Consider the following 13,955-nt stretch of genomic DNA (forward strand, 5'->3'; position numbering starts at 1 on the left):
TTTTCTTGAGCATTCGTTCAGGCATCCTTTTCTTGCCCTGATTGCTGGCACTTGCCTTTCTTTCGAATACCCAAACTTTATATTAGAGAAAGCCCTCTATGGGTCAGAGTTGTAGTACATAAATATCGCTTTATTTTTAGAAAGCAGTACTCATTCCGCAATAATTAAGTTGCTTTGGGGGTCACTAAAATGTCTGTTGCCGTGAGATTTACCTTGAACAGAGCAGGTCTGCTCACCGGCAACAGTGGCTTTTTATTTAGACTGTGCGCTAAAGCAACTGGGGAAATTTTCAGTGAAGACTGCAGCCAAGGGCCCCCCTTCAGAGATTCCTGGTTTAATTGATCTGGAGTGGGATCAGGTATTGGTAGTTTTAAAAGCTCTCCAGGCATTAATAACACACAGGCAGGGTTGAGAACCAGTGCTCTTGAGGAATGATTCTCAAAAACTTAAGTGTGCCGCAGAATCCCCTGACAGGCTTGTGAAAACACAGACCTGCAGGCTGCAACCCCAGAATTTCTAGTGCAGGAGGTCTGGAGTGGGGTCTGAGATTCATCATTTGTAAGTTCCCAGGCCGTGCTGATGCTGCTGGTTCTGGGAACCCACTTTGAGAACCTCTGGCTGAGAGGACTCTTTCTGATAGCTGTATAAGTTTCTGTTTTGTTTTGTTTTTAAGAAATGATATCAGTACAAACACCCAGCCTTGTTTTTTGTAGAACAACCACACCAGGCACAAACATTAAAATATATTTCTCTTTTCCTAGGTGATTTGGGCCTTTTTTTTTTTTTTTCCCTTTAAACCAGTATCCTCACTGACAGGCAACTAGAGACTCAGGATCTGAAAGGAACTAGATTCAAGGCAGATTAGTTGTTTTGTTTTGTTTTTTAAATAGATAGTGTTGCAAGGGTCTGTAGAATCGTCGCTCAGGCTAATAGGCTAATAAAGTTACCCACATATTGTTCAGCTTTACTGAGATGTGTAGTTTGGGAAAAGATGAAATGACAACACTTTTAATGTTCTGGACAGCAGGATACGTGGCACAGAAGTGCAAAGGTGAATACAAAGCATGGTACTTGGCCCGCAAAACAGGACCCTTTAGGTGCAGTATGTGCGGTCTCTGGCTAGATGTGTAGACTTCTTATTTAATTGGATATTGTAGATTTCTCTTTATCCAGTTCTTGGGACTTTTCCTATTTGCCTTTTGAAAAGCCTCCGCCATCTGTAAGTGAAAAGCCCATGATGGGCTGTTTGGTCTTCTAGGATGCCAGCTCCGCCACGTCCCTGGAGTACATGCACCGTCCTCCTGCCTTTACCCAACCTTTATGGCTCGGCTTTCCCAGGTAGCGCTCGTGCTAAAGAACCCGCCTGGCAGTGCGGGAGGTGGAAGAGACATGGATTCCATCCCTGAGTCAGAAAGATCCCCCGGAGGAGGGCATGGCAGCCCACTCCAGTGTTCTTGCCTGGAGAATCCCATGGGCAAAGGAGCCTGGCAGGCTACAGTCTATGAGGTCGCAAAGAGCTGAACATGACTGAAGCGACTTAGCACGCACACAGCCTTTATGGAAGTGCGAACTTGTGGAAACAGCTGTACCGTGTCCATGCTGGGCTTGTAGGATTGGGCTTTGAACCCAAGCAACAGGGCAGCCTGACTCACCCTTCCTGCCGTGCAGCTTCTCTCGGTGAGAGTGTCTATGCTGGCTGATAGAGAAGAAAAGAGCCCATTCTGTCCCTTTGACAGACCCTTAATTAATAGTAATCATGAAAATTGAAGTTGTGCACAGCCATGGCTATTCACCATTGTGGTCTTAGCAATTCCTGGACTGTGCGAACAGAGCGCCTCTTATTCTGCAGTTAAATGAAAAATAATGGCATCACTTCAGCCTTAAGGAAGGAAATGTTCAAGTGCAACCTCTGTGTAATTAAGCTGAACATGATTATCAACAGAAAGTGATTGTACTTGTGTTCAGAGGCGAGAAGAGATAAGCCACCAGGCATGTGGCATATCAAAAGAAAATGGTTCTGGGGATGTTTGATGTCCCTCCCGGAGCCAGCCAGCTCTGTGCCTGATGGGCCCCAGGGTTGGGGCAGGTGCCACCCTTCATACCATTTTCTCTCTTTTCCGGTCATTTGAACATTCTTTCTCATCCATTCTTGAGACTGTCTTGTACTGTCTGTTTGCCATTTCTCTGTAGATCTTTCGCCTGCATCTGTCCCTGCATTTTGTTTTATTTGTTACTTTCTTCTTTGGCAAGAATTGCCTTTCTCCACTTGACCTTGCCACCAGCTTTCTGACAGGCAAAAATTAAAGCAGTCCATTTAATTTTTAGCCACAACAGGTGTTGAGTGATTGACCCTCACTCCAGAAACCTCATTTATTCCTCATTCTTTATTACCCCCTCATAATTCATTAGCTTAATAAAACGCATGTGTGAAAGTTCGAAGTGGAAAGCACCGCTGTACGTAGTGTGGATGCCTGCATCCCTCTCCTGCCTAATCCTGGGGATTTAAGGGGACCAAGTTCCTAGTGATATAGTCAAGTCTCCAAGATATGGTACTTCGAAGAATCTCCAATTGGTGAGCTTTGAAACATAGGATTCCTTCTTTGCTGTGGTACCCTCGTAAGACACCTCTTACAGAAAATGCTGCCTCCGTTCCCTTTAGTGGAATCCTACATACATGAAGCCTTTCTCTCTTCTGCATTCTGATTCCCAGCAGTCCCAAAATAGCCCATATTTTCAGCTGGTTCCAGAGCACTTCCAAGGGGCCCAGCCTCATTAGAGAAAGCCCCGGACCCCAGTGCTCATCACTCCGGAGTATCCATCTCACTAGCATCTGAGCTTGGTCGATGGATCCCAAAGGCCCACAGAGGAAGGGGTGGGTGGTGTGATCATCTTCATCTTAATTTCAGTTTAGCAAATGTCTGAAGCTCCCCCGCCCCCCGCACCACCCTTTAACATTTTCGCCAGAGCCCAGATTGCTCTTGCCAAGTCCTCCCCCACCTCTTCGTTCCTAAACCCCTGTGTATTATGAAGGAAATGAAATCCATATGTTTCTGATTCATTTACACGTAGCTCATCAAAATGTAGTTTTGTAAGAGCTCTTTGGTATCCAAGAAGCATTTGGAGCCTTTTTATGAGACTTTTGACTCCACCCCCCCATCCCCCCAGCCCTCCATCCCCTTAGAAACAGGAAGTTGGGACTTGCCAAGAATAAATAAAATCAAGCTTCAGGGTTGACTCTGTCCCTGGGCTGAGCCACTAGACCTAAGTGGACTCACAACTCCAGCATCAACAGAGAAAGACCCTCTTCCCCCTTTTCAGGGTGCCAGGGGGGCAGCCCTCATGCCACTTACACCACACCCCACCCAGCAGTAAGTTCAGTCTCCCCATCTGCTTCTCTTAAGGCAGCCGCCCACCTCCACACACTTGTTTTGCAGCCGAGTCTCTCCTCTGGCCGAGGGAATGAGAGCAGACAGAGGCACAGACGGCTGCTGCTAGGGCAGTGAGCGGACTTGAACAGCCATTCCCCACCTCTGTCCACTCACTGGTCCCTAGGGTCTTTCTCTCAGACTTTCCCACCCACAGATGCTTACCAAGCAGTTGACTTTCTGTCTTTTCACTGGGATGGTGGCTGAAATACCCACAACTCTCAAACCAGGCTTCAGGGCAGCAGAGTCATCCTTTTATGGATGGATCCTTTTATCGAAACATTTTGGAGTGTTTCATTTTTCTTCAAGGAAGGCTTATAAGCTTAAAGGGAAAAGACTGCCTGCTGCCACTAAGACTCCAAAGCTTTTACTGTCAACCTCAGACATGAAATGAATCAACTTTTTTCTAGAGTGGGGTTATGGATAGGTTGTTGGGGGTGTGTGGATTTTCCTCTTGGATCCTAAGGATGATGAATTAATGGAGAACTGTTCAAGAGCTTGCAAGGATTCCTCGCTTGGGCTGTTGTCAAGAGTGCAGTGGAAGGGGTCCTGCTCTTGTCTTTGCACGTCCCAGCTTGTTTCCCCTACTCTGTCAGGATGGTGCTGGGCCTTTTAGGGGCAAAAACCTGAGTGCATGGGGAGGCAGGGAGTGGGGACAGAGCTGGGCCTGAACATTCTTACCCCACTTCTAAGCTGCAGAACTCTGACTCTTTCCACAGTGTGTTTTATTTCTTCACGTGGTGCATATGTTGTATTAACAACTATCTACTCTTTCCTAAGCTGCGTGGACTCCAAGGCTATTTAGCTGCAGAAGAATTTGGTAAAGTCTGTGCTGAGTTTCAACATGAAGACAGTTAAATATTATGTAGACATTTTGTGTATATGTATGTAAATGGGGGACCCATTCTCAGCAGAATTCTTGAGAAAACAGCAATTGTAAAATGTTTTAGCTAAGTTGGAAAAGAGTCTGAGTTCCAGTTTGTGAGACCTTGCAATCTGAGCTTCACCTGAAATCCCACAGCAAGGAGAACCTTTACCAAAGATGCCTGTGTTGAAGCCGTTTCCTTCCTGGTGAAAGGGCCTGGCAGCAGTGTGCTGGGTTTATTTGGTTAGTTCTTTCTCAAAGTGAGTAAGTTGGTGCGTCTGTGATCCAAGGACAGATACCTGTCAGTGCATTGCTGAAGGACCTTGAGATGGCTTGAAATTTGCTTGACAGTGAGGACCACATGAGCATGGTTGAGGTTTTCTTCATTCTGTGCTGGTCCTTACTTTCCAGAAAAATATGCTGCCTTAGGTTTATAGATAAACAAACACTATACACACAATCTATTTAATCCCCTCAGGTCACTTAGTACTGTCATCCCAGGTAGAGAAATAGCAGTTGACGTTCACCCAGTGAATTTTGCCGAGTGTGAGTCATTCACTGATTAGCTCATGTGTTCATCAGATATGAAGTCCCTGTGTGTAGTCCTGTTCAAGGTGAGGGGAACTCATCTCCCTGCTTGTGGGTGGAGGTTACATCTCAGTGCTCACATGGGGAGTAGCAGAGCTGGGGGGTGAGCCTGGACCTTCGGTTCTGTTCAGAAAGTTTAAGATATCACTTACATGCGGAATCTTAAAAGAAATGACACAGATGAACCTATTTACAAAGCAGAAATAGACGGTCAGACTTACAGAAACAGCTTATAGTTGGTGGAGGTGGGGGGAAGTTAGGGAGTTTGGGATGGACATGCACACACTGCTGTGTTGGAAATGCATAACTAACAGGGACCTACTGCATAGCACAAGGAAGTCTGTTCAATATTATGTAGCAACCTACAAGGGAAAAGAATTTTAAAAATAGGCACGTGCGCGCGTGCGCCTGTGTGTGTGTAACTGAATCACTTTGTGTACATCTGAAGCTATCACAGCATTGTTAATCAACTATGTGTGTGTGTGTGTGTAACTGAATCACTTTGTGTACATCTGAAGCTATCACAGCATTGTTAATCAACTATGTGTGTGTGTGTAACTGAATCACTTTGTGTACATCTGAAGCTATCACAGCATTGTTAATCAACTATGTGTGTATGTGTGTGTGTGTAACTGAATCACTTTGTGTACATCTGAAGCTATCACAGCATTGTTAATCAACTTTGTGTGTGTGTGTGTGTAACTGAGTCACTTTGTGTACATTTGAAGCTATCACAGCATTGTTAATCAACTATGTTTGTGTGTGTGTGTAACTGAATCACTTTGTGTACATCTGAAGCTATCAGCATTGTTAATCAACTATGTTTGTTACCGAATCCAAGCTCATTCTGCTTAGGTATTGAGGCAAGGAATACGACTTTATTCGGAAAGCCAGCTGACCAGGAAGATGGTGGACTAGCACCTCAAAGTAACCATCTTATTGGGGCCTGGATGCCAGATTCTTTTATAGATCAGAGATGGGGGGAGGTGAGGAAGCAAAGTAAAAGGGCCATTAATCTCACAAACATCTCCTAGAACGGCAAGCCTCGGGCAGGGGATGTGTTAATTTCTTCCTTCCTGCCTTCTATAGGTGAACAGAGTTCTGAACAAAGGCACTTTAGTTTACAGTCAGGTGGAGGGACAGGATTCTCTGAGGCAGGCCCTTCGGCATAATTATATTAACAAAAGCAATGAAAAGCAAGTCACAGAAACAGTTTCACCATGGAGTCAGAATTGGCTGGCCTCTTCTCTGCCGTGTGTTGTTGTTCAGTTCAATTCAGTCGCTCAGTTGTGTCTGAACTGCAGCTGCAGCACGCCAGGCCTCCCTGTCCATCACCAACTTCCGGAGTTTACTCAGTCTCATGTCTGTTGAGTTGGTGATGCCATCTAACCATCTCATCCTCTATCGTCTCATTCACCTCCTGCCTTCAATCTTTCCCAGCATCAGAGTCTTTTCAAATAAATCAGTTCTTTGCATCAGGTGGCCAGAGTATTGGAGTTTCAGCTTCATTCAGCATTAGTCCTTCCAATGAATATTCAGGACTGATTTCCTTTAAGGTGGACTGGTTGGATCTTCTTGCTGTACAATGGCCTCTCAAGAGTCTTCTCCAACACAACAGGTCAAAAGCATCAATTCTTCAGCGCTCAGCCTTCTTTGTAGTCCAACTCTCACATCCACACATGACTACTGGAAAGTTTCACTAAACCCGAAGGGGTGCCTGGAGAGGGCTACAGCCCTCAGCCACATATACAATCAGAAAGCAGTAAACACAGTCATACCCCAACTCAGGGAATTAGATAGGTGGATGAGCAATTATCGTTCCCATTTATTGATCACATACAAAGTCTCAAATAATGATCATCTCAATGGGCACAACTCTATAAGGAACTATTCCCCATTCTATTTATGAAGAAACAAGCTTTAAACAACCCACCCTGAGGACATTTACATCATAGGGAACAGAGTTGCGATGTCCAACTCTTTGACCCCATGGACTGCAGCACACCAGCCTCTTCTGTCCTCTACTATCTCCCCGAGTTTGCTCAAATTAATATCCATTGAGTCGGTGATGCTATATAATCATCTTATCCTCTGCTTCCCCCTTCTCCTTTGGCTTCAGTCCTCCTTTTTAAAAAAATTTATTTATTTTAATTGGAGGCTAATTACTTTACAATATTGTAGTGGTTTTGCATACATTGACATGAATCAGCCATGGGTGCACACGTGTTCCCCATCCTGAACCCCCCTCCCACCTCCCTCCCCATCCCATCCCTCAGGGTCATCCCAGTGTGCCAGCCCTGAGCACCTTGTCTCATGCATCGAACCTGGACTGGCGCTCTGTTTCACATATGATAATATACGTGTTGCAATGTGTTCTCTCAAATCATCCCACCCTCGCCTTCTCCCACAGAATCCAAAAGACTCTTCTGTACACCTGTGTCTTTTGCTGTCCCGCATACAGGGTCCTCATTACCATCTTTCTAAATTCCATATATATGCGTTAGTATACTGTATTGGTGTTTTTCTTTCTGACTTACTTCACTCTGTATAATAGGCTCCAGTTTCATCCACCTCATTAGAACTGATTCAAATGTATTCTTTTTAATGACTGAGTAATATCCCATTGTGTATATGTACCACAGATTTCTTATCCATTCTTCTGCCGATGGACATCTGGGTTGTTCCATGTCCTGGCTATTAAAAACAGTGCACCTTCAGTCCTTCTTAACATCAGGATCTTTTCCAGTGAGTCAGCTCTTCACATCACATTGCCAAAGTATTGGAGCTTCAACATCAGTCCTTCCAATGAATATTCAGGGTTGATTTCCTTTAGGATTGAGTGATTTGATCTCCTTGCAGTCCAAGGGACTATCACAGTTCAAAAGCATCAATTTTTTGGTGCTCAGCCTTCTTTATGGTCCAACTCTCACATCCATATGTGGCAACTGGAAAAGCAATAGCTTTGACTAGACAGACTTTTGTTGGCAAGGTGATGTCTCTGATTTTTAATAAGCTGTCTAGGTTAGTCATTGCTTTCCTTCCAAGGAGCAAAACTGTCTTTTAATTTCATGGCTGCAGTCACCATCCACAGCGATTTTGGAGGCCAAGAAAATTAAATCTGTCACTACTTTAACTTTTTCCCCTTGTATTTGCCATGAAGTGATGGGACCAAATGCCATGATCTTAGTGTAAGATATAACCAACTATACTCTAAAATTATATTAAAAAAAAAAAAAAGCAGTGACTTTCCCCTGAACCAAAAGGTACACTTCATTCTCATCAAGCAAGTCATGGTCAAGAGTCAGAACTTGTAACCTGCCAACTTGTTAATTTCCAATTGGAATAGCAGTGGAGAGTTCTTACTCTTCCCAAGCCTGTGGTAGTTGTGGCTTTCTTTGAACTAGCCTCCTGAACATAACATTGACTGAATTTGATTCAGAATGATCAATGCCAGTTGATTTCTGCTTTTCCTTAGTTGTATTAACCTGAATTGTGTGCAAAATACCTCAGTGGCAGTTGCACCTCAGGCCTTACCATAGGTGAATTTGAATTCACTATTTGCAGATTGAATTATTTTGAACATTGTATGAAAATTAGCATTTAAGATGTGTTATTTCTTACATCTGTTATTTTAAGTAAGGTGAATAAATCCCTGTTCTTTTGTCTTTTGTTTAAATATACATTTTAATCTATTTTTTTTAAAGTAGTGGCTTTCCTCCCTGCACACCCCATAGCTAACTCCCCTCAGTTCTTGTATTATAATGTGTAAAAAAAACTGTCATTGCACATGGCAAAACTCCCATACTAGAATACTAGAATCTAAGACTTCAAGGAAAAAGCATGTTTTTCAAAACGTTGCTGTCACCTAGGTGTTTAATGTTCAGGATGTTTTTGGCTGCATGTTTGAGTGGTTTCTAGTTGAGAATGTCTCAGGGACTAGAACTGCTAGGGGAAGCCATATGGATTGTCTTTTCACTGTGGGTCAGAATGGGTGAATATTGGCACTTCCTTCTGGCCTGGTCTGCTGCGTTTGTTTCCTCCTTGCACCTGGCATGTAGTAAGTGCTTAATAAATGGGAGGAAAATTACTGTGTATGTCCCAGGCACTCAGGCATTTCTGAGCAGTCTAACCTTTTGTTCATTTTTTTCTCCTGTAGTAGCTGAAGTGATACAATGTTGTATTAAAACTTGGTATTCATAACCTTTGCAGCAGTAGCTGACAAGATTTTTCCGTGCGATCTGCCCTTCTCCAAAGGGTTTCTTAAACTCTGATTCCTAGATTATGACCTAACTACGAAACAAGATGCACTTCTCACCACCTCTTATGGTGCTAATGAAAGGGGTTCTGATGGCACAAGAGATAAAGCATAATAGCTTAAGATAATGTGTGTCAGGACCCTCATCTCTGTGTGGGGTTTTGGGGGTTGCCCTCCAGCTTACCTGTCCCCACCTATATACCCTGTCATAAGACACAGGTTCTACTTGGGCTCAGTAAAAGTTAGCGTTTGGCTTTATTCTTGTGATTAAACAAGTCATGTCGTGAGGCCTGGTGGGAAATGAGCAGAATAATCTAAGTGGATGTCTTTTCTTTACTTTTGTTTCCCTTGCAAATTGTTTCTGTTGTTTTGTTATTGTTGTTTTATGCGTTTGTGTGTGTGTGTGCGTGCGTGTAAGTACTTGAAATAGAGAAAATGGCTGTGGAGATCTTGATAAAAAGGTACAGAATCAGGTTCAGCTTCCATATCACATCCCAGGCAAATTCTGAGATCTGTGGGAAAACAGACCACATGTTGATGTCAGTTCATAATACACTCCCCAGAACATGCGATGAACAGTGACTCCCACACAAAGCTTCTTCCTTTTCAAACCAATTACCTGATGATGCAGCATGTTTTCTTACACTTTTTCTAAATCCCAAGGCATCTCCTTGACTCGGTTGTTTCAGGAAAAAAGTCCAGACAGTGAAGCTTCAAGGTGGTCAGTGGTAAAAAGTCAGAAAATGGAGTAATCTGGCTTGATGAAGGAACAGTGTCTTTGAGAGCTTTCCTGTATAATTTTCTTTAAGATTCAAATATGCATAACAGTTTCCAATAAAGTAAAAGGACAAGTTTTAAAATATAATGTGTCATGTGACCTCATCTGTGTTAAATAATAACACACATGGGGTAGCTTGTGTGTTGACCTACAGTGTGGAAAAGCATTGTTTAATTGTGGTTGGAGGTCATGTTGGGCAAACATAGGAAACTTGAACTAGTTCATTATACATGTTTAATTCTTTAATTTTTTTTATAATGGACATGCATTTATTTTAATGACGATAGTAGAAGTACTGAATCTGAGTTAGGCAGGGAAGTGCTCTTTCTTTTCTGTATGCTTGTTAGTCTGGAAGAGTCTGTTTTAGATGTGAAGGTGTCAGATATCCTGTGTTACAGCCCCAAGGACTGACCTGAGCCCCTTCCCTACAGTGAGCTTCATTTCTAAGTTAAACAGTTGGTCTGCTTTTATGAAATACACCTGCAGCATCTGTCCGTGCCAGCTGCCTTGAGAGCTTTTCCTGGAAATAACTGTGGAAGAAGTGAAAAAAACTGACGCAAAGACGGAATCTTTTATCTGTCAGCAGTGCCTACCCTTTTAAGTTTCGGTTAAGACTGAAACACACACGCACGCACACACACATGCACGCACACGCACAGAACCCAGGAACATTTGTAAATTTGCAAGAATAAATATGAAGGCTGGACGAGAGGCCGTTTTTGTTTTCAACGCCAGCTTCAGTTTTGCCTGGTTTGTGTAGGAAGGAACTCCCTCCTTTCTCCGTGCCGCCCTCTCTCACGGCAGCAGTTGCCCTCCTGGTTCTGAGGAGGACTCCTGGGAGATGCTGAACTGGGTCCTGGCCTCCCAGGGACGGGCAGGGCTTTGGGTGTGCCTGCCTGCTGCAGTTGGATGCCTGGCTCCCTCTCAGCTCTGGATGCTCTTTGTCCTGGCACACAGCTGCTAGAGATGCCTGGAAGTAGAAAGCAGCTTCCCTGAGCCCTTGGGGATTCTTTCTGAATGGCATCTTTGCCTTCTTGAAGCTGTCCATGAACATGAACTGGGCATATTTGCATTTATACCGGTAAAATATGAATCTTAGAATAATATTCAGTGTGGTCGAAAATGCCAGACACTTGTGGTACACATAGCAGGAAGGCATAATTTTCCCTGGCCAACTACAGTTTTAAAAGTCACATGAGTGCTTGGGGAGTGTGAAGCATCAATTTTGATGACATTCCACATAACTGTGTGAAGTCAGTGTGTTTTCATGTGTTGATCATTGGCAGGGAGGTCATAGAATTCCCTTTATTGTGCCTTGATCTAATGAAAGATTCCTTTACATTTAACTTATAAATCTGCTGGAAAAAAATTGGTTGCTGAAGATATGGTGTGGTTGGACTGGGACTGAAACCCAGGCCGTGTGATGATAAGATGGTAGGGTTTATGCTCCCAGCAACATGTTCCTGCCCAGATGCTACCGAGCCCCTGCTGTCTGCTCATCCAGAGAGACCTATACAGTATCTTGCTGATTTCTCTTTTGCTTTGCATCTCTCTGTCCATAATTATTTAATCATGCTATCAAAGTGAGCATTTGGTTATTTATAAAACTTTGGCCATTTATAAAGCTTTGGACACCTGGTCCAATACTGACTCCATTGTTGATAGTTTCCACTCCAAAGAAACTGCAGGCTTTTCTTATCTTCTATTTGTTTTCCGCACAACATTAGTTTCTGATGACACCTCTCCCATCAGTAGCTTAGGGTTTAGAATAGTTCCAAAGCATTAAAAGCAGTTACTGTAATCCTCCTCATCTCAGATACCTCTCTGCTGGAAATATGTCAGACTCCCAAATGTTTCCAGCATTTACAAACTTTCACATGGTATCTGAGAGTTGGGAGATGAGTTTAAAATAAGATATAGTCCTTGCACTCAGTAACCTATGGAACACATTGTACTAAACACAACATTTGAAATAGCTAATTTAGCCACTTTGTAGGGCTTGGGGACAGCTGGAAAGACTGTGACAAAGGTGAGACCCTGCCTGATGGTTGTTAGGTGTCTTAACAACAGCAAAAATCTCAGTGAAAGCCCAGTATGTATGCATCATAGAAATAATGCAGAAAAAAGACTGAAAGGAAATTGACAACCCCATTGCAGCAGCATATGTAGTGATTCAGACTCGGAGACATAAGCCTGGGCACCCAGATTTTTCTTTTACTGCCTATTGGACCATGAAACTCACGTCACTTTATATCTCTCTCTGCCTCAGTTTCCTTATTTGTAAAATGGGGATAATTCTGGTACATAACTCAGAGGCTTAGATGGATTAAATGAACTAATATATGTGAAGAATTAGCCCACTGTCTAACTTGAGGTGACTCTTAGGTAATTTGCCATTTTGGAATGGTGAGATAATGAGAGGTTTTATCTTGTTTTTCTACAGTGGACATATGTACCTATGATAGATAGAAAGATATTTTTAAAGTAGAGTCTCTTAGGGTTTTAAATCTGTGTATGCCACAGGTGAGTCATATTTAGATGACTCGAAAGCTATTTAGAACAAATATTCATGAGGTTAGGCAACATTTTTTTTTTTTGCTAAAACTCAGCTCACATTCCTTTTCAACCTCCATAAATGGAATTAAAAACTGCCCACAAGTTCCCATAACCTTTCTGCTTCTCAAGAAGTTTTAGTGTACATTAGAATAAATTATTTCATTTCCTTTATTGCTTGTAATGGTTAAATTCTATTTTAAGAATCGGGTACACAGGCATCTCAGTCAGCAATGTAATTAACAGCAGTTGTTTACAGAAAATAAATATAGCTCTTGTACCTCCTTAAAGTAACATTTACCAAATTGTAGTCTCCAGTCATTTATTATACTTTATTATCATGTTATAAAATACCAGATATCTAGGCTGATTCTCTCATTTCCCCGGTGAGAAAATTCAAAACCCTGTTTTGTTTTGGAAGGGGTCATCATCAATACGTAAACTTTTATAGACGCAGGTAAAGAACTAGAAGTCTAACCTTTTCTGCTCTACATATATACGGTTTGAGGCAAATCACATACAAAATAATGTGCTAAATTAGAAATACTGCCTTTTTGGTGTCCTGTTTCACAGGTTTTTTTTTTTTTTTAATCCAGGAGTTTTTAAGTGCACACCATCCTCACTGTTATTAGAGACGCAGCATTTATTGCGTTATATACGTCATAGGAAGTTTCATCTGAGCCATAAATACTCTGTAGCCTTTCAATATATATTCCCATTTATCCTATAAAAGTGTTTGTGCTCTTTACTATTAACCCCTTATTGATCATTTTCAAATTAATCTTTAAAATACTTCTCTCCAGTGATGTCTGACACTTGGAATTATACAGATATATCCACGAGGAATAGAGAATACGTCTCTCCCGGTTGTTTTCCTTCAGTTTCAGTGTATCAAACCATCTCCAAGTTTGTTGTTGGAACAGTGGTTTATAGTTCTTCACGATTCTTTAAGCAAGCTCTTCCGCTGATCTCCCTTGGGTTCACTTAGTAAGTGACAGCTGGGTCTGATGTCTAAGTTGGTCCCAACCATGAGTTTAGCTATTAGTGCTGGGTATTGACTGGGCTCCTCTCTCCTTGTAGGCTTTCCTGTTCCTTGAGGCTGAAGTGGGCTCTTAGTACGTTTGACTTGGAGTATCAGGAGGGAAGAGTAGAAGTCAAGAGGTCCTTGAGACCTCACTGAGGAGTCTCACATGTCGTTTCCCCTGCGGGCGATTGGTCAGAATTAGTCCAAAGGCCAGTGCAGATTTGAAATGAGGAAGTAGGAGCATCTCTTGGAGAGAGGAGCAGCAGGGAATGTGTGGCCATTTTTAACCCCCTACAACCTCGTTTTTGACTGATTTCCTCCAGTGACTCTGGGCTTCCCTGATAGCTCAGCTGGTAAGGAATCCGCCTGCAATGCAGGAGACCCCGGTTCAATTCCTGGGTTGGGAAGATCCCCTAGAGAAGGAATAGGCTACCCATTCTGGTATTCTTGGGCTTCCCTGGTGGCTC

At 42.8% G+C, this 13,955-nt stretch overlaps 1 protein-coding gene across 4 annotated transcripts in view; it reads left to right on the plus strand.

The window, feature by feature from the left end:
- The window catches only part of PDZRN3 (PDZ domain containing ring finger 3), a 268,425-nt gene that overhangs the window by 84,394 nt on the left and 170,076 nt on the right, over positions 1 to 13,955 (plus strand). The window contains exon 1 of one of the 4 annotated variants that reach the window (XM_042235955.2): positions 1 to 13,955. This exon is cut by the window's left edge and continues 21,894 nt beyond it; it is cut by the window's right edge and continues 109,500 nt beyond it. The exons of the other annotated variants lie outside the window; for them this stretch is intronic. The gene's annotated coding sequence lies outside the window, so the exon portion shown is untranslated. 4 annotated transcript variants of the gene reach the window in all.

Source organism: Ovis aries, chromosome 19 (assembly GCF_016772045.2).
Source record: "Ovis aries strain OAR_USU_Benz2616 breed Rambouillet chromosome 19, ARS-UI_Ramb_v3.0, whole genome shotgun sequence".
In the NCBI taxonomy this organism is placed as follows: domain Eukaryota; kingdom Metazoa; phylum Chordata; class Mammalia; order Artiodactyla; family Bovidae; genus Ovis; species Ovis aries.